We start from the raw sequence: 21,318 nt of genomic DNA on the forward strand, positions 1-21,318 counted from the left end.
CCCCCTCCCGGGCCCGGCCGGCAGGGCCCCGCCGCCGTCACGGGGTGGGGGGGAGGAGGGGGGGCAGTGGGTCCGTCGGTCCGGGCTCCCCCCGTCCCCTCCCCCGCGGGTCTCCGGCGGCGGGCCGGGCCGGGCCGGGGCGGGCGGGGGCGCGCGCGGCGGCGTGTCGGGAGCGCGCCGCAGGCAGGCAGGCAGGCCGGCGGCGGAGGGATCCCGGCGAGCGGTGCTGCGGCCGGGCCGGGTGAATGGGATTGAAGAAGAGTTCAGCTTCTCGGCTTGTTTTTGTGTCACAGTTTCTCTCCTCCTGCGCCTCTCCGGCTTCGTGCCTCCCTCCCCGCCCGCCCCCTCCTCCCCGCCGCAGGAGGAGCCCCCCGCGGAGAGGGGGAAGGAAAAGGACCCCACAGAGGCGAGAGCGAGCGAAGAGGAGGAGGAGAAGGGAGCAACCTACCATCTTCCACTCCCCGCTTAGCTTAAAGAAAGTGAGAGGAGGAGAGAGAGAGAGGCGCCCAGAAGAGGGGGACAGGGAGGCCCGGAGGAGCGGCGGCGCCGGCGCCCTCCCCCTATGAAGAAGAGTCCTCCCCCTTACAGAGAGGTCCTGCCAGGGGGACCCCGGCCGGCCCGCAGCAGCACCGCCGCCGCCAGCAGGGTGTAGTATCCCACCTTTCGGATTCGCCTCCTCCTCCTCCCTGCCCCCCCCCCCGCCCCCCGGGCGCCGTCCCCCCCCTCTCCCCCCCGCGCCCCCCGCCGCCGCCGCGGGGCTGGGGGCGCCCAGGATGGCGGCGGCTCGCCCCGCACTCTCCGGCCAACTTGGCGATGAGGAGCAGCAACTTCGCCGCGGCCCCCGGCCCCTCCCTCGGGGGGGGTGGGGGAGAAGAGCGGAGCGTCCCGGGGCGCCGCCGCGGCCCCCCGGCCTCCCCGGCGGGCGCCGGCAGAAGTTTGCGAGCGGGAGCGGGAGAGGTGGAGGAGGGTGACACTTGGGGTAAAAGGAGGAGGTGACACATTGGGGTTGGGGGGAGGAGCAGGGGAAGGAGATGACACATTGCACTGGGGATGGGGTGGGGGAGGGAGGCTTATCCCCTCCCCTCCGGTTTCCTTCAGGATGATTATTTCCAGGCCCTTTTCTCTCGGTCGGGTCCTTCGCCGTGATGCTGTCGGGGAAGTTTTATTATTATCTGGGAAATGATGCCGCTTTCGGTGATGGATAATTCGTAGTAAAGCCGCTGCTGCGGTTTTTTTTTTTTTTTTTTTTCCTCCTCCTCCTTCCTTTCATTCGTCTTTGTGGCCCGAGCAGCGCCGGGAAAATTCCGTTTCTTCAGCAACTTGTTATTCTGGAGCCGGGCCTGCCCCCCTCGCCTTGGGGCTGCCCTTCCCGCACAGGTACGGAGCTCGGGGCCGGGGCGCCGCCGGGGGTTCTCGCTCCTGCTCCGGCACGGCTGCCGGCATTAGGGACGGCTACTTCTTTATTTTTATTTTTTCCCTCCCTTCTGCGTCTGTGTAGGTGGAGTGGGGCTCGATGTGGGACTCTGCCATTTGGTGTAGTCCTCTTGTGCATGCTCCTTTTTTCACTTGCCTTTCTGTGGGATATTTTTTTTTTTGTGGTGGTGTGTGTTTTTTTTCTTTTCTTTATTATTCCGAGCTTCACTGTCGGTAGAGCTTTTTCCCCAGCCACCTCTGCAGTTTGGTGGGTGCTGGCAGGATTGTACGCCGAGGTTTTTAGGTGAATTCGTATTGGATTAATGCATGGAGCTCTTCATTCAACTTCTTCTCAAGTGTCAAAAAATGAGGCTATGAACAGATGTGTTTCAATATGGAGAGATTTCCAAGTTCCTAATTCTTGGGGGTGGAGGAGAGAGTGCCATTGGAGAGTGGCTTTTGTTTTCGATTGGTGAACAAATGTCATCACATTTCAGTCACGTGCTGTAATATTCTTTGTTCAGCTATCAAAGTATGATATCTGCTACACCTGTTCCCACTTTTTAATTGTAAGTAACGGTGATTGCCTGCAAATCTTACAATTGTGGATAGGAGCACTTCCCCTCTTTCTCTCCTTCCTACTTGCTGGATGTTTGTTTGGGCCCAAGCGCTGAGCTTGACAATGAACTTCTGTTCACTGTGGAGACTGCATGTAAAAAGGTCCCACTGGGGGTAATAACTTGCGTGTCGCGAGAAAGTTGTGTACTGTGATGTACGGTAGGTCCGAGCGTGGAAAAATCAGGTGGGGATGTGCGCTCAGTAATGGCAGGGCTCTAGTCAGGGATAGGCTCCTTTGGGCCAGTGAAGTTTTCTTAACTAGATACGCTGCTGCTTGTTATCAGGTTAAAGGACAGATAGTCCTGTGCGCCTGTATGGACACATCTTTTTTGCTTAGCTGTAGATTTTCAGATATCAGATATAAAAAGGATTTTGCCTGTTGACTTCTTTCTTTCTTTCTTTCCTTTTTTTTTTTTCTTTTTTCATTGTGCTCACATCTAACAATGAAGACACCTGCTTAGTTTCAGTTTTGTAAGTCAGCTTCTTCTGGCTTTCCTGTACTTGCCCGGAGCTAGTTGGTGAGGCTGGATATGCTACATAGCAGGGGAATGTTTAACTTTTCATCAAAGAGGCTTATTTTGGGGCTTAATTTCTGAAGAAAATAACATGCTTTTCAAAGCCTTGGGAAAAAAAAAAAAACGACAGCCCTAGAAACCTAAAACTCGTGGCTTCTACCCGGTTAACGTGTGATGCTAAAACTTTTGTATTAAGCTTGTTAGTGATTGTGTATAATATAACTTTATATTTAAATAGTGACATTAAATTACTAGTAAGAACAGGATCTTAAAAGAAAAAAAGATACAAAAAAATGTATGTAGCTACCCATATTAGTTGGAGAAGTTAATTACCACACTTCAGTAGAAAGATCACAGGCTTTGGGAATTTTATTTATATCTGGGCATGTTTCATGATAGCTGCATGGAACTGTTTCTTGGGGGGCATTTTTTATTATTATTTTCTAGAAAGGAATTCTGTAGTTCAGTAAGTGAAACTTTAAAACTGTATTTAAAAAAAACAGGTGAAGTCCTTCTCTCATGTTTTTAAACCTTTTAACCTTACTGTGGTAGAGAAATCAGATTATTTTATGATAGTTATATCAGCTAGAAGTTTGAGGTGATACAGAGGGAGCATGAAGCAACCTCTTTATCCATTGATTTCATGCTGCATAGTAGCATGTTTAGAGTATCACTTCAAAGTCTTAAGAGACTGGTTGTCCAGCAGAAGGTAGGTGCTTGCTCACTGAGTACTTACCACCAGCTGGATGTCAACTATGTCACACCCTCAGTTTTTAGCCATACTGACCTGAGCGACAAGAAACTTGAGGTGAATCCCATTATGGCTTTTAGTGATTTTTCAGTTAACTAACAAAGCTAACATGGTGTATAATTCAAAATGTCGCGTTAAGGAATATTTTGTTACTAATAATTATTTTATCATTAGTCATCGTAAGATTTCTACCTGAAAGCTTTTAATCTTCGCTCTTCTCAATGTCCATCCTGAACTGGATTTGTTGTGAGGCAGAAGGTGGCATTTGAAAGTGGTTTTCTTCCTTTAGGGAATGAAAATACAAAACTTTCCCTCAAAGAACTTAAATAAAGCAAAAGTAGGAAACTGAAACTTACGCTGCTCAGAGAAAAATGCTGTTGTGTTTCCAGCTTCAGCAGTAAGATCTCTGCTTTCAGTTTAGGTTTTGTAAATATCTCTCTTCACCCTAGGCCATGTAGCTTCAGCTGTGTTTCAAGTATTGGGCCTAAATATTTCTTACTCCAATTTTATTTCTCTTTTTTTTTTAGAGATGGTTTTGTGTGTGTCTGTTAAACATCACTGTGGAAATTATAATTTAAAAAAAACCAATAAAAATCCTTGGACTGGATGTGTACAAAGGAGGCAATTTTCTTGCTTTTTTGTTTTCTTTTTTTTCCCTCTTAGAAAAATAAAATGTGTTTTAATGGCGCCTTAGAAAGTTGTGAAATTCTGTGTGCAGTTGGAAAGCTGTAATAGTGAGCCCAGCTATCAGTTGGGCTGTTCATGCGGTTTGTTTATAATGGTGATAATTGCATATGAACACATTGTAGCTGTTCAGTTCCTTTATATTTATTCTCAGAGACCTGAAGAACTTTATTCAGTCACATTGATTGATACTACTGGAATTTGTTTACAACAGAGATTTCTCTTTCATTTCAATACCGGTTTGTAAGAACCTTGATGAACTATCTTATTTTCTGTGTTATGGGCATTTTGCATGGGTACCAGAAACTCAAGATGAACGTCATGTGAGAAACACATGTTGGTGACTTAATGTTTTTACTGTTGTTTCGGGTTTGTTGGTTTTGCTTGTTTAAATCTTCCAGAAAGAACTTCATAGTGTGATAGGGCTTTGATTTTTGGAGGGACATCGCACGGTGACGTGAGCTGTGAAGCAGACCAGCCTTCAGGAGAGACTCCTTGTGTACAAGGGGCAGTGCTAAAAACCTATTATTAAGCTTCTGATGATATTTCTTCACTGTCCCCTTCACCCTTTGTGCTCACAACTGTGCAGTCACACGCGTAGCTATATACTAGAAGTGTAAGACTCCACAAAAGGCCTTGGCTCCTGTACGCTCGTGAATTGCCCTTGTTCAATTACTCTGTGCCAGAAAGCAGCTCACATCCTGTTTCTGATGTATTTTAACTGCACAAAGGTTATTTAGGAACAAACCGTGTACTGGAAAGGTGGGGCAGTGCACAGAAGGGTTTTGAGATGTCTGCCGAATGCAAGGGGCAAGATATTTACTTCTGTACCCTGTAAATAGAGGGTGAGCTGAAGGGTAGTTTTTATAGGTATCTTACATTAATATTTCATGTTCAGTACAGCACAAAGCCAGTGTCTGGCTTGTGCTGGTGGTAGAGGTATGCATTATGCAGTCAAAAAAAAGAAGTTTATTTACATTTGGAGGGGGGAAAACTTGTTATTTTCATATTTTCCTTTCCTTTTTTTTTCTTATTGCAAATACGGTCTCATTTAAAAAAAAAAAAAAAGCCCCTGTGTTTCTTTTATAAGTTTTAAAACATTTATGGCTACTGCACCTTACCAAGTTCCTCACTGGAATAAAATTGGTCAAGTATGATTTTAAGTTTGCTTGACTCTGCTTTTGTTGTGTCAAAAGCTCACAAAAGCAAATTGGTGAGTGTAGATATAGAATGGCTATAAAATGTACAAAAATCAAGAGTTTTTAAAAATGTACTTAGTGCTGAGGAGAGTTGTGCTCACGTGACAATCAGACTTTACAATTAGAATCACCTGTCCTTAAAATAATATTTAAACCTGTAGAAAGTTCTGAAAAGTCCCTTCCTTTGGTCTGAGAGGATTGCCATGCCTACTGCCCCAACAAAGTCCCAACTTTACCACAGAATCTTTTGGTTTAATACTTTGATTGTCCCAGGCTTTTGAGGAAAGAATGTGCTACTTGATATAGGCTTCTCTGTAGCATTTATCTTCTGTTTTACTGTTTACATCATTTTAATACCTCTGTTGGAATTATCAAGTACTCTGTGCTGTAAAAGCTCTTTGCCTAGATGGTTTGACCTATTATTCGTTCCCTCTTACCTGAGATTTCTTTTTCGCTGTCGTTGCAAACACTGACTCTTTGATTAGAGATTGTATGCTCAAAGCATGCTTTAAAAAACCCACACCAGAAAACACCCCCCCCCCCCCCCCATACTACTGCCCCCCCCAGTCCTAGCCTAATATTTGTTGTTACTGGTGGGAATGCATTTATAGATAGTACATGAGGAGTGAGGCTCTGCTTAATGTGAGCTCTGTTGTAGGCCGTGTTCACACAGCTTCTATGCTTTTTTAATTTTTATTTCTTAAAACGTGTGTTTTCCAGATTCTTCCCTTCCACCTGACAGTACTGCACTTGTAGGACAAACGGGAATGTTACCAAGTTCACTTGCTGCAGAAATTGTGTTGCGTGCCTATTAAGTGAGGGACTCTACCATTGCATGTGTAATTAGAAATAGGTTTTGAAAATGTAGCCGGTGTGTTTCTTTAATGCGAGTATGGATGGCTGAGGGATTAAAACAAACGAGGGCAGATTTGAGCCTGTGACTCTAAGATGGCCTGTGCTTGGACTCGGCCTCTGGGCCTGCGAGAAGAGAACTCTAGCAGAGCAGCCAAGCTTACGGTCGGTTCAGTTTCGTTGTTTCTGCCTGCGAAATACAAGCTGTCAGTACTTGAAAGGGAGAAGGAACATTGATTCCTTCCCTTGTTTCCCTCCAACCCTGCAGATCCAAGCGTTGTTAACTATGTGGATCCCGAAGGCAGCGTAGTTGCAAACAGTTAATTGAAGAGATCAAGTGGTATCCTGTTGAAGCTTTAAACTGTTTTAACAAAACTTCTGAGTAATCACAATAATTATTTTCTGATAAACTGGCTGATGATAGTAACTATGGCAACAACTGTCTTTGGCCTATGGACAGTATTGCTGTACTGACAAAACCTTTAGATGCTCCTGAGGCCTTTTGCCTCTATAGGGAAGTGCATCAGGATGTCTTTCAGGTGACTGAAGCGTCACCGTTGGTCTTTCTGTTGCAACGGGACGCCGTCTTTCTCTTGGGTCAGAGTCATGGTCCTTTCTCTTTTGCGTGTTTTTGCGGGTGCTGCATGCTAGCCTGGAAACGTAGCAAAGACTGTCTTGTTCTACAAAGACTAGTGAAACATATAAGTACTTAGATGGAATTATGTATACATGTTATTTTTTTTTTTAATAATAATAATCCAGAGCTCGGGGAAAACGGAGGGAAAAGAAAGGACTTACTCATTTTGATCCCTGGTTGTTTCCTTCCTCGATTAAAACCTTCTTAGAACAGACTGGTAGGGGGAGCTGCCCTTCCCTTTACTGAGCTGAAGTACAGCATATTCTTCTCTGAGGCCTACGCTGAGATACAGCTATTTAATTTTCAACTAAGCTCTGCTTCTTTTTGGAAGAGAGGCAAGCTCCTGCTTCAGTACGTTGTAGAAATGGAGGAACAGAGTGATTTGTTTCTAGATTACTAAATTCTGGACAGGGAGATTATGCCCCTCACCAAACATACTTTTCCTGTTGCTGTTCTGAAGAGCACTCTTTAATGTTAATAAATGTAGCAGTCTTATAGGGTGGAATCTTACTGCACTTTAGTATAAAGATGTTAAAAAGCCATGGCCCATTCTGCATGTTTGAAAGTAGCTAAACTGCTGATTATTCTTTGGGAAGTACTGGTTAGCTGATGTGTATTTTTGCTGAAATCTTTGTCGTCTTGACGTATGAGAACTAGATATCAATCCAGCTTACCTGATGATTGCTAGCAGTGATCTCCGGTGTGGTGTGTATGTTGTTTGCTGGCCCGTGGAGGTGTGCAATATGGCCTACATCTGGTCTCATCTTCAGTAAGAATGTGGCTCATGGAAACTACAGGTCCCAGTATGCAGTGCTGTGTTTCTAGCTGAATAGCTTGCCTGGACTGTGGTATACTAATGCATCCTGGGACCTGTAGTTTTCATGACCAGAAGCTGGAGATTCGGGGTGACAAGTGAAAGACGCTATGATATTTTAGAAACCGAGTCATTGATACCTTATGCAGTTCTTAGTTGCTCAGCTTAAACCTGTGCCGCTATTACTGCGCAGCAGCACGTATTTTTATTTACAAGTCAAAGACAGTTTATAGTTGGTTAGTGTGTTTAGGGAAAAGCAGTCGACGAAAGAAGTCTTCCAACTGCCGATGCGTTTTTGTACAAAGAATATATTAACAATTGCGCTAATACCTTGCTTCATTTGTGATTTCTTTCAACAGAATATCAAACAGGATACTTGCAAAGTTGAAAGAACTTTTAATCTTTCAAGGCAACGTTATGGATGGAAACATTTGGCAGGAGGAGGCTCCCATTACTGGCAATATGGCTGCCATGTTCTCCTTTCAAACTGCCACCCAACTGTCACAGTGGGTTTCTGTCAAAGCGAGAGGTGAACAGCTTTTTACCTGCCGAGATCTCGCTTCTCTGCTCTGTTCCTCGAGTTCGAGAAATGACGTAGGTGCCTTACGCAGCAGTGCAGGGGAGCTGGTTTGGGTTCCTGCTGTGGGGGTTGGTGATGTCATTGCCAGTTGCCAGAGGGACGCAGGGTCTCAAACTCGGGTACTGGCAGTTGTGGCCAGAGGCAGAGCACATCTGGTGGGTTTTGTCCCGTCTGTTTGGGCCCTGACCACTACACTTGAACTTGCATCGAAGAAGGTGAAGTGTTTCTGGAGTAGGGGTAGAGCAATAGTAACTTTCAGAATGCTTGTTTTTTAATATCCGTAAGAATTGTGTGTTTTAATGCAAGATGTTAACCAGTAATGTTCAGTGGGATTTGCTAAAGTTAACGTGGACGTTAATTTGATTTCAATCGTTAGGTCAGTAGCAAATTTAGTATTCTCTGTAGTCTTGTGTGCCATGTTTTGGGTACTGCAGTTGTCTTAATTTTTAAGTGAGCAAACACTTAACTTTAACTGATCCCAGTCAATTTCTTTGTTCTTCAGTTTGTGTGAGCTAATAATAAAAAAAGTTTATATTGAAGTGCCAAACAATACTAAATAGACCTTTTTGATGTTTTTGGATAAATTAATTAGAGCTCCAGTCTTGCAAAAAGTCATGTGTATTTTACTGTAAGTCCCACAGAAGACAGAGAGAATATCTGAATGCCTAAAATTGGAACCTATATAAGTAGTAGTAGGATCAAGACCTCCAAACTTCTAATGTTGGAAAGTCGCTTCTTTGTATTCACAGTAATTAGCTATATCTAGGTCTGTGTGGCAAAATTCTTCTTTTAGTAGGTGTCCGGAAATTCTGCTCAATATAAATTTAGCGTTGATATTTGTTTCATAGTAGTGCAAAAAAAACCCAAAAAACAACCCCCCAACAAAAAGTTGCTCTCTCCTTCACCTGTACAGATTATAAATATGACAGATATTTAGGTGGTAATAGCTTCTTTGAGGTAGGGAATGTATTTAGTCAGCACTGATGCATTGTGTGACTTTGCTGACACTTCTGTTTAAAACGGATACAAAAAGGTAAATCTGTACAGATATTTGTCAAAAGCCTTACATATGCTGTAAATGTAATAGAGTTTGTAAACAGTAATATAGTTTTCTTTAAGTGTTCCCAGCCCCTTCACAGCCCATGTGGAGCAAATTGCTGACAGGACACATGGTTAGCTGAAATAGTTACTATTAGTATATTGACGTGATTAGAAAGGCTGTCATTGTTGCCGTGCAAGGATGAAATTCCCTTTCATTGACTGATTGGGCCTACACAACAGGCAGGAGAAGAAACCAAGATAAATCTATATTAGTGGAACGATGATGTATCTTGTCCTTCAAGGATGTTTTACCCTCTGTAGAGAGCCTGCGACAGTGCCCTTTGTAACGCTGCTGTGTCAGGGTATTCTAGATAAGGAATATGGGTAATAGGGATGTACAAAAGGGTTTGATGCATAGGTGTAAAGAAAAACTCTTCTGTAAGTACTTATCTCATAAGAGCAAATGCGTCCTGATCTAGGAGGAAATCCTGGCCCTGCTCAGGTCAATGGGAAGCTTCCCAGTTGAATCGAGAGTACCAGAATTTCATTCTTTTCCCAAAAAAAAGGTATCTTTAGGTGGATTTTGCAGGGCTGAAGCACTTGACAAAGTTTGAAGAATGTGGAATCTGTTTAAGATGCTACTACTGGCTCTTGGGGGATCTGGCACCAGGTACTTTGTCTCCTAGTGTCTTTGCTGTTCCTTTAAGAAGTGGATAATATTGAGCTCCTGTTACGCTTTGTAAGATCTTGGAATCTATTTATTCAGGGCTTTTGCTTAATTTGCTAACGTAACAAAATCTTACGTGAAAGCGAGAAATTAGTTGTTGATGAAGAAATACTTTTTGTCTCTGTCTCTTCATTCTTGCCAAGGTGACAAAACTGCCCCAATTGAGATGTTCAGTCTGAAACTTGAACAGCCTAACTTGTGATGGATGTAAAAAACAAACAAAACCCCAACAAAAAAACAGCCCCCCTCCCAATCTAACAAACCTTTTTTCATGACTTTGTAAAAGGACTACAATGGCCTATGTTACTAATAATGAAGTTTTTTGCTAATTTGCATCTAGCTGGAGCTCCAAATACGTTACTATTTCAATGCTGCTTAGCTTGCAGTAATTGTCTCTGATAAGCATCTTTATCATGTAAATCTATTGTTGTGTGTAGTATGAATTTGCTGTATTAAGTATGCTCTTGTCAGTGACCCCAAACGGAAAGGATGTGGCTACTTGAGCTTCCCTTATTATCCTTTCAGAGAGTACATTCTGGTCAGGAATAAATTGGGAAGCACTAGCAAGGTTTGTGCCGTTTCTGAACACCAGGTCCCTGTCCTTGAGTCAACTGCAGTTCTTCTCCCAAGGAGGAATCCCATCATACCATACCCCTCATTTTGCACTTTCAGAGAATCCTGCTGAAATCAGTGGATTTGTCACCATGAAACTTGTTTCAGAATCAGAGACTTAGTTTCCATTTCCCACCTGCATTTTGGCATATTTCACCAGCTCTACTTTTCTTTTGAATTTCGTGCTCTAAAGTAAACACGGAAATCTTCCCCCTTCGCATGATTCTCATCCCTGTATGGCAATTTCTTCTTGGCTTAAAACTCTCTGTGTCTTCTCCCACCTTACTTCTTGCAGAAATTATATTTGGATGCCTGGCTGTTGATGAAGAACTCTAATAGATTGTGCAGTGTTTAATTTAATCAAGCGGTTTTTTCCATCAAGTGGTGATGAGCTGCAGTTTTTGCAGCCAGTCAAAACTTGATGTTGGTGGCTTGTTAAATGCATGCTCCAGGTTAGTTCCTCACTGTAGTAACAGTATCTTCGCAGTGGCGGATTGATTAGTTCCGCATAGGTCTATGACTGTGTGAATACCAGTGCCTCAAGTTGTTTTGCGCTGACATTGTGATTGCTACAAAACTGCAGGAGCGCAAATAACTGACCTTAAGTTTGCTCCTTCCTGGTGCAAGAGAAACATGTATGATTCCTCAAAAGTTGGGACCTTCTTTCTGGTTTCCCTTTTCTAACTTAATCTACCCTTCTCTGCCCATGATTGGTTTTGTCCAAAAATGCTGATTTTTCCTTATGCCAAATATGTTGTTAATATAGTGGATGATTTCATCATCATGTATGTAAGCTGGTTTACTCTAAGGCTTTTGAAAACTTAAAGGAAGGGGACAAGTATCTGTTATATCCCTGTTTATTGTGTGTAAAAAGTACTGTACCTGAGACATGCCTGCATTTTTCTCTCGGGTATATCAGAAACTGCTGCAGCTTCTTCAGGAACTCTTGCATAATGTGGGAAAGGTGGTAAATACTGTCTGCATTTTTTTTCCATAATTTTTGCCATTTTCCCACATATGCAGGATACGTTTTAAGCCTTCAGCTATGCACCCTCCATTGTCTTATGATTAGATTTTGTTTTCTCAACATTGCTTTCCATGCTGTGGTCTTTGGTAGTCCAGTAGGTAGTAAGACTTGTCTGGGCCTCTTGGGGATCAGAAGTTGTATTAGAAGGGACTTAAAATCGCGCAATAAACTTTCATGTATGTTTCTGGTCCTCATACGGCTTTTTTTCCCCTCTACTGTGTGATAACCAGAGCCTAAATTGAGAGGAGCTGGGATTTTTCTCAAAGGGATTTTAAAAGGAAAAGAAAAAAGTCATCCTTGAAACAGCAAGAAGAGGAATATGTAAGGATGATGTAATGAAAGGAGTGCATGAGAATTTCTCTGTGTGTTTAAACATCCATTAAAAACATTTCCATAAAAAAAAAAATTCAAAATCTGGGCATTAATTTTTAGATAACAAATTTGTTTAAAGAGTAGCCTTGCAAAGAAGTTACAGTAATGATGAGCACTACACTGATACCACAGTTGTGCTGTGATTGTAAACGCATCATTGCGAGTGTTGCTCTTGATACTACTGTGGCATATGCAGTACTAGTTTAGTGCGCTGCACCGTTTTGTCTTATCTTAGTGTCTGCTATTATGGTCAGCCTTCTTGTCATGTGGTGGTTGTCTCCATCTCCTAGGACAATGTTGGAGTGGGGCTGTTGTGTACGTGGAATCAGTAGGTCCCAGGAGAGCAGGTGAAGGTTGTTGGTGATGTTGGTGTGAGGGGATGTGAAAGAGGAGTGTCCCTCAGCAGCATGTTACTGCCTTCTCCTCTGGGTAAAGCACCCTGGGGATAGGTCCTGGCTCCTTGGGAATAAAAATAATTTGAGGGAGAATGAAAATTCACTGCCACCAGCAGCCATTCCTTTTGTTTAGAAAGGTATGAAAATCATACCATGCTCCATGCTACCCTTTCACTCTATCAGCATTGTGAAAGCTGAAAATGGTATTGCCTTTCAGTTAGTTATAGTAGCCACTAAAAATGGATAAATCTACAGTTTAGTCTTCCTATTTTAAGTAAACAATCAGTTAAAAATCGGTGGCAATCAGTGCAAGTAAAAATGTTTTGGACACTTTGTTTTTCTTGTAGCTGAAGTTCACTTTCATTGTACCGCAGTCTTACACTCAGTTTTCTTCCATTAAACACTAATTGTATGCTTATGTGGCTCCATGTTAGATTGGCACAGTGATTCAGTGTTATGTTTATGTGATATAGCGTGTAAATCTTTTTACTTATATTCAATAATCATGGTTTTGAGAAGAAAAGAACTTCTATTAAGTGTATGGTTACTTGAATTCTTCCTTTCAGATTAGTGACTACCATCAGTACTCCCACACTGAGTGTGACTACCCCAGCTACAAATACCATTTTCCAGATGCTACAGTTCCCATTTCTGTCCTTTTGAGGAGAAGGAAGAAAAAAAAAAAAGGCTTTTAAGGGGTAAGGAGGGAGAATATCATAAAAGGAGAAGGGAAGGCAGAATTTGAGGTTGATACCTGTGCCTATTTATTTACAGGGAGCAGCGAGATTTCCAGCTGACTGGAATGTAGGGGAAGGAAGATCAGAGCACATCAGTGAAATAATTTTGGAGTGCTTCCTGTTGACTTGCTAATACTGCGTGGAATTTGGCCCAGGCAATCTGCTGTTGTGAATCAGCATAGTTTATTCACTTGAGTATAGGTGTGCCTGTTATTATTTGAGAATCTGCTCCACTTGAAAGATAACAGGTCAGTCTGGTAAGTAATATTATTCCCATGTTTCAGATTAGAAACTGAGGCAGAGAGACATTGACTTCTTCTGTATTGTGGTAAATTTATTGGAGACCTTGAGCAGGAATGGAGGTCCTCACTTGTGTGTTTAATTCAGTAAGTTGCCTGCTTCCTTCAAGTCCTGAATGTTGCTACATTGTAAACAAAAATGAGCCTAAAAATGATTTACAGATTAAGTATGGGTGGTGTACCAATAAGTAGTGCTTGTCCCAAAGGAGGCTAGATCCTTGTAAAACTGGTTGTGCAAAATAAATAGGATACTTTGTTTTTGAAGTTTTGTATATATTTTTTTATTACGTTATCTTGGGTTGAATGAAAAGTAGAGGTTTGAATGGGGATAGGAGAGCTTCTGATGCATAGGGGAGATAATGATTAATAAATGTGAATTTGAAATCCAGTGAAACCTGAGTTGCGTAGGTAAGCACTGGTGCCAAGAAACAGTCCTGAGTTAAGTTCTGCAGAACCTGAAAACGTAGAGTGGAAAGATGGTGGTGGTTGTTGCTGTTGAAAGTTTGTGGTTTTTTTTTTTGTCCACCTTTCTAGATCCCTTGCATTATACAATTAACACAAGAAATTGCATATTACCATGTAGGCATGATTATGTTGTTACAGATACTATTACATTTGTACACATCCTAAATGTATCCAGAGGGTCAGAGTTAAGGTTAGTGCTTACACTTACCAAATTGAAACATCTCCAGAATGTACTTCGTCTATGACCAGTGTGTGAATGCGGTTCCAATATCTTTACTGTGTCATACCACTGTTTCTTTATCATACTTCCTGAGTCTGGTACAAAGGACTTAACATAGCTAGTTACATGGAATGGTTCAATGCACGGGAAAAGTAACACTGAGTAACTAGTGTCCTCAGTGCCGAAGTCTTAACCACTTGTTAAAACTATTCTGTATACAGCTTATGTGAGCAGAATTCTCCAGTCCTCCCAAGTGACTGTTCAGGGACAGATATCTTGTTCTGTTAATTTGGACAAACCCCTTTTCCAAGTGGAAAATCAGCAGAGTCAGCAATACCCAAATTTCTGCATCTGTCGCAGTTGGCTGGGTCCAGCGTTGCTTCCACTAACTCTTTTAGTGCTGCTTAATAAAGACACTATATTCCAATGCAAACATGAAGGGTATGGCTCCTTTTTTGTTATATGCCTCGCTGTCTGCTGTAAATAGCTCTCTTAAAGGTGTGAGTCTGGTGCTTAGAACTCCATGTGATTAATTCTGTGACTACCCATGGCATTAGGCTCTTGGGCTCTGGTGGGGTATTGAATCATGATCTTTTAAATGCATGTCTCTTGTTCTGGAGTATCTCCAGTTACAACCCTTAATGGCACTGCTTGTGGTGTCTGCTGGTGTCTTAGAGTATTGGTGGAGCTCAGGAACTTTGGCATGTGCCCCTCTAATGTTTCATTAGAGTTGTTCATGTTTTGAGACTCTGGTTCTATGTAAGCCTGAGGTTGAGTTTCGGCAGTAAGCTGGTTTAGTACAGTCTCTTTACTGAAGTGTTTTTATGTTGTGACATCTCAACTCTGTAACTGTGGAGACAGCTTCAAGGCCAAATACAAGGCAACTTCATAACTACCGCATCTCATGTTCTATGATGTGACTTCTGTGAAGTAGAATTCTGGTTTTGGTGATCTCTTGATTTATAGATGGGTGTAATGAAACTTCCTGGAGTATCTTCTTCTGTTAACAATTTAGTGATTGGCATGCTTCTCCTGTTCATGTGCAGTTAATCCTATTTACATCACCTCATCATTAATGAAATGATGTTTCTAAAATAATTCTCAGGTATATTGCCTTGGCATTAAAGGCCTGAGATCCAAAGAGGTAGTGTTGGCTGACACTGCGTTTTTCAGAGAGAAGACTTTCAATTCTTGTTTTTAGTGTTGGCAAAGGAAGCGGTTCTGCTTTGTATGCAAGTGTCATGGAAATGTGAAGTAAACTAACAGGAGAACTGTATTGCACCAGAAAGGTCAGCCCGCATCATTGCTAAGACCAATGGCTTGGAATTGCAGGCAAATGGGCGTAAATCTGGAGATATCCATGCAGTTGTGCAGTTCTTCCTCCGTCTCCATGCAGCCTAGTGTGTGAGAAGAGAGGAAGATGCGTCAAAATCATTGCCTGTATTTTGGAATATATTGGAATCAACTGAATTTTCCCGTGTTGAAGAAGTATCAGCAGATATGAGGGAGAGCAGAAACTCCCCTTGAACTTAGGAGAAGAGCAACAGGATAAGCATTTGGTTTTTATTGTGAGCAAAAAATGTGAATGAGATTTGAGGGGTTTTTTTGGTACTGTTTGGAGCTCTTTTATACCTGGAATGTGCTCTCAGTGAGAGATGGGGCACTTCAGAAGAAAACTTTCCAAGTTATGTATCTGGAAGGCAAATTATGCGTCTGCGATGGGCTTTACTGGTGGGATGGAGAAGCGAGAAATATTGCCCCATGGATGATCAGCAGAAGCACTGAAGCCTGAATAAACTTGGTACACACACACGTGTTATGATTCATCTCTGGATGTGTTTAAGAAAAGACTGGACATGGCACTTAGTGCCATGGTCTAGTTGACATGGTGGTGTCAGGGCAATGGTTGGACTTGATGATCCCAGAGGTCTCTTCCAACCTCATTGATTCTGTGATTAAATCTTGTTGCGGTTCTCTTGGGGATACCAGCAAATTAAACCTGGAACATTCAGCCTATGACAGCATGGAGTGAGAAAACATGCAGTAGATCTGAAGTTCCCAACTGAAAATAAGAGTGCCAGTTTCTTTGAATTGTTAGTTTGTAGCCTGTGTAGTTTGCACAAGTGATCTTTAGGATGACAAGGGCATTATGTTGCTGTTTTCTTTCAGCAGGGCCAATTGCAATGCTGTTGCTGCATAGATAACACACCCCCCCCCCCCCCCCCCCCCCCAACCAAAATGAAAGAACCCCCAACCAACCTGTGTGATTCCATAAGCAGAAGGTTATTTAAATAACAAAATGATACTACTCCCTATATGAAATGAAAACAAAATGTAGAGCAGCCTAAAATTCTTACTTTTTTGTCTTTTTTTGTGTGACTTAAGAAATCTCTTAACTGGATTGTGGTCAGCTTTCTCACCCATGTAGCTGAGCAATAATTTATTGAGGCAATGTCTGTGTCTTCATGAAACTGATCACAAAGCTTCGGCTCTTTCTTATGCATTTTTATCCTTGATACTTGCTTGGTCCTGATAAGGATGATAAGCTTATTGGGTACATCTATCTTCATCTTATTGCCTACAGCAGTACTGAAGGGTGATGTATACCGGACACTTGCTTTGTTTTCCAGACCCGTTGTAATTTGAGCTCTAGAAAATGAAACTTCTATGTTTCTCAGAGATTGAGACCTGCTTGTTTATCCTACATGGCTTTCAGCTTGGCTATCTTCAAAAGCTCATCTGTCAAAAGAGAAGGAAGCTGACAGTGATGAGAAAGCAGACATTCACCAAATTGTTTAGGCAGTGCTTTCTAGCAGGGTTAGCAGTACTTCCTAGCAGAATTCTTTCTGTTCGATGTTTGTCCTGGGCCTCAGTTTGAGATTACGCATTTTCTGCAACAGTAGTACTTCCTCAGCTAGACTTCCTTATTAGAACGGAGAGCATCCAGTACTGCTTCAGGGTTAGACAGGACCTGATGACTTTGGCAAGTTCAGTTTTCTTGGAGAGGAGTCAGACATTCACCTACATGTTCCCTTTGAATCCATTGGTTCAGGAGATCTTTCCTCTGGTCAGCTGGGAGGAAGCCAAATTGTTGCCAATCTTAAATGGGTCTTGGCAGTTTTTCCAGCAAACATCCATGGCTTATGTCTAGTGCTGCTTTCCAACTTTCTGGGTCTTTCTCGGTTAGGAGAGAGTAACTGCCTGAATCTCCTTTGGTTTGACATCCTGATTAGTGAGGGGCTTATAGGAAAATTTTCCAGGAGTCTGATGGGTTATATAAAAACAAAAAAAACCACATACCCTTAAATATTTGATCATGTCTTTATTTCAATGCTGCATTATATTACACAATGAGCATGAACTAGTTTGATTTCTGCTTCAGAAGTTAAAATTTCTGCTTTTAACATTACATACTTGAATTATAGCCTGGTTTATTTACCAGAACAACCAATCTCCAGAACAACTCAAGACGTGTACCAGTGTGGTTGCTCAATATGATTAAATGTAAGAACTAACATACGGTGATGGACCAAATGTCCATCTAATCCAGCATCTTGCCTTTATCAGTGGCCAGCAGCAGCAGCAGCTGACTGAATGGTGTAGGAAATAGGTGAATTCTGTCAGCTGCTGAAATATTAACAGTAGATTTCTGACAGACACTTGTTTAGCTGCTGCCTGAGATGGAAGCTGTGTTTGGGCTATCACACTGTCAATGGCAACATCAAACTATTTATAGGTGAATTTGTTTGCTGCCTTCTTGAACTCATTCATATCTGTGGCTTCCATAGTGTTCCACAGTAGCAAGTTCTATGCAGTTTAACTGCATTTTCTGTATGCGTGGTGGGTTGGTGTGAGAAAAATAGTTTCATTTGTTTTAAACATGCTCCCTAATTGTCATTCCTCTTCATACCATTTCTAGCTCTCCCCTTTTTGAGGTGGAGCAGTCAGAATTATGTGCAGCATGCACCACAGCAGAATGTTCCCTGTTTGTTCTCTATTCTCTTTCTGATATCTTCTGAGATTGTCTCCGACTGCTTGCTGCTGGGAGTTGAGCTGTTTGCTTGCAATAATCTCAAAATCTTTTTTGTAAGGAGTAATGCCTAGTTCAGACTCATCGTTGTGTGTTTATAGCTAGAGTTATTTTTTCCTCTGAGTGTGTTACTTTGCACTTGTTGACATAGGACAATAAAATGACAAATGAAAATCAATCACTTGGTATTATCAGATCCCTTAGAACTCTTTGAAGTTTGCTTTAATTTTAACTATCTGGAATGATGGAAAGCATCATAATCTCTGCAACCTCCCTGTTTGCCAGATCAGTTAAAAGTGTTCACAGACTCAACCCTGATCCTTGTTATGGTAACTTTCCTGCTTTTTGATTGTTTAGTGTTTTCTTTATTTTCAGTCTTTTAATATATTCTTAAGAAGGGGAAGGTCCTGTCATGGATTTTGCTCTAAGGTGGTGTGAGCTGTACAAATGGGTTCACCTTCCTTTTGGTTTTGATGCAATGTGGTGTATGAAGCTTTTGCTGTTCAAGATGTATGTATTCCAGTGTCCTTATTATTTTGCTTTGAAGTTGGATGACCAAAAGCTTCATTTCATTAAGATTGCAATCTTATATATGAATACTTAGAAGAGAGTGTTCTTCAGAGATGTGACTATTTTCTTTTCTTTTTTAAAATGATAGTTTAACTGGACAGTGCTTTGTAAGCTCAGTACTGTGAATTATATCACCTCTGGTAGGTGGTGGCATTGCCTACCTCTTTTTTTCAGTTCTTTCCTCTTCCGGTTTGTGGAAGTCCCTGCGTTGTGTTTTTAACCAAGTCTGTCATGTTTTTGTTATGACCAGCTGTAAGTGTATTTTTTGAATAAATATCAAGAATCCACTGCTTATCTCTTCTTCTCATCTTAGTAGGATTTTCATAGTTTTTGCTTGAAACTCTGGTTTGAAAGCCAAAACTTCTCCCTCACCCAGCATTGATCTCAGTGAGGGATTTAAGGCAGTTTGAGTGTCAGGCAAAGGGCAGGTGTTAACTCGCATAGCTTTAATCCTTGTTTAACTAGAACATCTCAGTTTGGTTTTTTGGGGGGGAATTTGTATTAACTAGTTGAATTTTTAGGAAGTGGGAACAGACACTTTTCAGAGAAGAAATATTGCTAGAAAGTAATGCTTCTTTTGATTATTACTGTTCTACATGTGAATTTACCTTTCCCTTGCTGCTCTAAGTATTGATTGGGGATTAAATAATTAGACTGACAGAGTAATACATGTGTTCTTTCTTATAATATCTGAGGGGTAGGAGGAAGGGCTGTGACAGACACTTCTGTCCAGAAGACTTCTAGCCTGGAGGGCAAGAAGACTAATGCTTCATGTATGAACATGCAGATGTGACATCCAGACTGTAACTATTTATCTGCTGTAGGAATTGCATCCTTTACTTTGCTCAGTGTGTATGGATTGTATGAATTTTCAGATATCTAGGTGGTTTACATTATTGTTGGGGGAATCAACCCCCTTTCAACTTCCTTGCTATTTGTGCATTTGGTAATTTGAGTTATAATTTTACATTATTATATTCAGAAGCTCTTAGCAGCTTGTGCTCTTGTGTGGGTGCATACTTGTGATGCTTGGCAAATTGTGGAAAAAAATTTTTTTTGGTAGGTTAGTATTAATCTGTTGTGGAATTTGAACAGTCTCTAGTGTGCTGTGTGACTGCAGCAGGAACTTAATAACTGCAAAAAGTTTAATTCATAAAAATTAGTTATCTTGACTGCTTGTCTAAGAACTTGTATGCAGATTTTGAAACGGTAGGACTGACAGTTTTAGATGTTAATGAATGAGAAGTCTGAATAATGTGTTTTGGTTTTGCAGCACATGTAACCTAAGCAGCTGAAGCTTCCTTCAGTGCTCTGTCTCTACCTGGACAAACCATTGTTTTGTATATTAGTGAACTTTATTCAGACACTTCTAAAAACATACAAAGCCAGGAAATTAATACTTGCAGTGTTATAGACCAGGTGTCATTATTAATTGTGCATTTGTATTTGGATGATGAAACACTTTAAGTAACTTGACAGAGGCTGTTGAAATGAACTAGTTCTGAAATTGGCAACACATGCTACTGCTGATCCCAGGGTCCTTTGGTCTGTTCACTAGACAACCATCCTGTCCTCTTCAGAAAAAAAAAATACTTCTTAGCATTCTGCCTTCTTCCAGGACTGGAGCCTGTAGTGTGTATGAAAGGATGATATACAAGCCACTTCCCCCACAGAATCTGTGCCAGATATTACGTGCTTGTTAATGCAACTTGAGAAAATAGAGCTGAAATAATTGGAATTCTTAATGTTTCTCCAGTAGATGATTTGAAAATATGCCATTTAGCACAGGTTCAAATGACAGTAGGGACTATTATTCATTAGGAGTGACTTCCAAGATGTTAAATGCCTCTTGTTTTAGAATTCTTTAAAATGCTTGTGTTTGTTTTGGGAACGTAAATACCTCCTGCCCTGTACAAGGGTATATGTTTTTCTTGCAGCAGAGGAGGCTGAAAAGGGTGTGAAGAGTGGTGTTCTGCTTTTCCTTCCTTCTGGGGCAGGTGTTTCTTGGAAGACAAGGGACTGAAATAAACCTTGTAATTCAGATATATTGAGCAGAATAGAGAGGGGGAAACAGCTGCTCAAATTTTGAGATCAGAAAACAAATCTGTAATGGGGAATAGAAAACAGGTCTTTCCAAGGTGCATATATAAACTTGTATATAAACTTGTTCTCACTTGTCCGTCTTTTTTGTGTTGGTGGTTGTCTAATAGTGAGTTCTTTAGGACTCTGTCATGAATATTTTGTGTATCAAGTGTGTCAGGGTTTCCATTGCAATGAGCTAGTTAAATCACTGTGTAATAACTATATATTTTTTTTTAAAAAAGCTGCATGTACTCTGGATTGTCTTGGAAATATTTTATTTTTTAATTGCTGTGGACTGTTCCCTGGAAGAAACAAACTGTGGTGATTTTTTTTTTTTGTTTAGTTTTGATTTTTTTGTGTGGATTTCTTTTAAAGTACAATTAAACCATTTTTGTCTCCAGTGTTCAGGTAAAGTGTGTATTTCTGTACTTACCTCTAAGTCTTAGTGTTCTTTAAAGTTGTGTTTGGTTTTGTTTTGGTTTGGTTTTACTGCAGTATTCTGATATATGTTTGACCTCCAGAATGTTACCACTTTTTGTTTGGCCTGGTGAAGATGAATTTTGAGACTTCCTCTATACTTCAGTTCATGCTGTTGTGTTCCCCTGTAGTTTTGTGTCACTCATGAGACTGTGTGGCATCAAGTACTTTACCCAAAATGTCATTCAGGGTAGAGCTATG

The 21,318-nt window shown here is 41.4% G+C and overlaps 1 protein-coding gene across 12 annotated transcripts in view; it reads left to right on the forward strand.

The window, feature by feature from the left end:
- Nucleotides 1-252: 252 nt before the first annotated feature.
- Nucleotides 253-21,318, forward strand: part of PHF21A (PHD finger protein 21A) — a 142,849-nt gene continuing 121,783 nt past the window's right edge. For 7 of the 12 annotated variants that reach the window (XM_068399686.1, XM_068399676.1, XM_068399682.1 and 4 more), the window contains exon 1: nucleotides 253-646. The gene's annotated coding sequence lies outside the window, so the exon portion shown is untranslated. Of the gene's footprint in view, nucleotides 647-957; nucleotides 980-1,291; nucleotides 1,378-13,165; nucleotides 13,232-21,318 lie in introns of those variants that run through there. The other 5 variants (XM_068399678.1, XM_068399677.1, XM_068399680.1 and 2 more) reach the window with 4 other exon arrangements.

This window comes from Nyctibius grandis, chromosome 4 (genome assembly GCF_013368605.1).
Source record: "Nyctibius grandis isolate bNycGra1 chromosome 4, bNycGra1.pri, whole genome shotgun sequence".
Lineage (NCBI taxonomy): Eukaryota > Metazoa > Chordata > Aves > Nyctibiiformes > Nyctibiidae > Nyctibius > Nyctibius grandis.